This window comes from Dipodomys spectabilis, unplaced genomic scaffold (assembly GCF_019054845.1).
Source record: "Dipodomys spectabilis isolate Male_0828 unplaced genomic scaffold, ASM1905484v1 ptg000177l, whole genome shotgun sequence".
Lineage (NCBI taxonomy): Eukaryota > Metazoa > Chordata > Mammalia > Rodentia > Heteromyidae > Dipodomys > Dipodomys spectabilis.
This window is the reverse complement of record NW_024870854.1, coordinates 1597992-1598940: the sequence shown is the minus strand read 5'-3', so window position 1 is coordinate 1598940 and position 949 is coordinate 1597992. Positions and strand designations below refer to the sequence as shown.

At 28.0% G+C, this 949-nt stretch overlaps 1 non-coding gene across 1 annotated transcript; it reads right to left on the bottom strand.

The window, feature by feature from the left end:
• Nucleotides 1–575: 575 nt before the first annotated feature.
• On the bottom strand, nt 576–682 carry LOC122120714. The gene has a single exon (XR_006149782.1). It is a non-coding gene; the product is annotated as a U6 spliceosomal RNA (small nuclear RNA).
• Between the last annotated feature and the right edge of the window lie 267 nt (nt 683–949).

Sequence of the window (949 nt, the reverse complement as noted above, 5' to 3'; positions counted from 1 at the left end):
GTGGAGTTCTTCAAAGTGAATTGTCTGCTTTTGATGTCAAAATGTATTCAAGAGTTTTTGTATACATCTATAATGATTTATGCAGAGTTTGTAATTTTGTTGATCGGAAATAATTTTAACTTATCTGTTGAAATGAGTAGCATAGAAACTAAAGATATTTCCGGTGTTTGTCTGAAAAAGTATATTTTAAAATATTCTATATTCTATGTTTGTATAGTGTCCATAATCTATTTTATTCTCTTCTAGATGTAATACATTGAATTCTACATTGTTTTATAACATATAGGTTCATTAATGTGTCCTTTCAGATTGCATTCCATACAGAAACAGTTTAAGATTCCTTTTTTTTCCCCTAGGTCCTTTTAGTATTATATTTCTTTGGGATAAAACAACAATGTTGTCTAATTTCAAAAGTTGTGTAAAGGTCATGCTATGTAAAGGCCTTTCTAAGGTGAAAATTTAATACACTGATGTCAAAGTAACTTTTAATTATATGAATTAGGTGTATTGTTACACTTGTAATTTTGTAATCAACTTTTTAATAGCTGTTTTTCATTTCTTGCATCTGAAGAATGAAAAATTTTGAATACTTCACAAATTTTCATATCATCCTTGTACAAGTGCCATGTTAATCTCTGTATTGTTGTAATTTTGGTATACAAGCTGCTGAAGAATGTAGCATCCTGTAAATTTTAGTAGTTAATGATGAAATATTTATACAGGCTTATATGCTTAGGTGCCTATTTGTAACAAGGAAACCTTATTGTTCCTAAAAATGCTATTAATCTTATTTCCCTAAAATTCTGTGAATAGTTGAAAAAAATATGTTGTACAGTTGATTGCTCACATTTGCAATTTTTTTGTCAATGACTATTTTAAGTCTTTTTCACTTAGAATTTGATCAAACTTTCAAGTATTAATAGCTAAGTCCAAAGGAGACGGCTTTTTC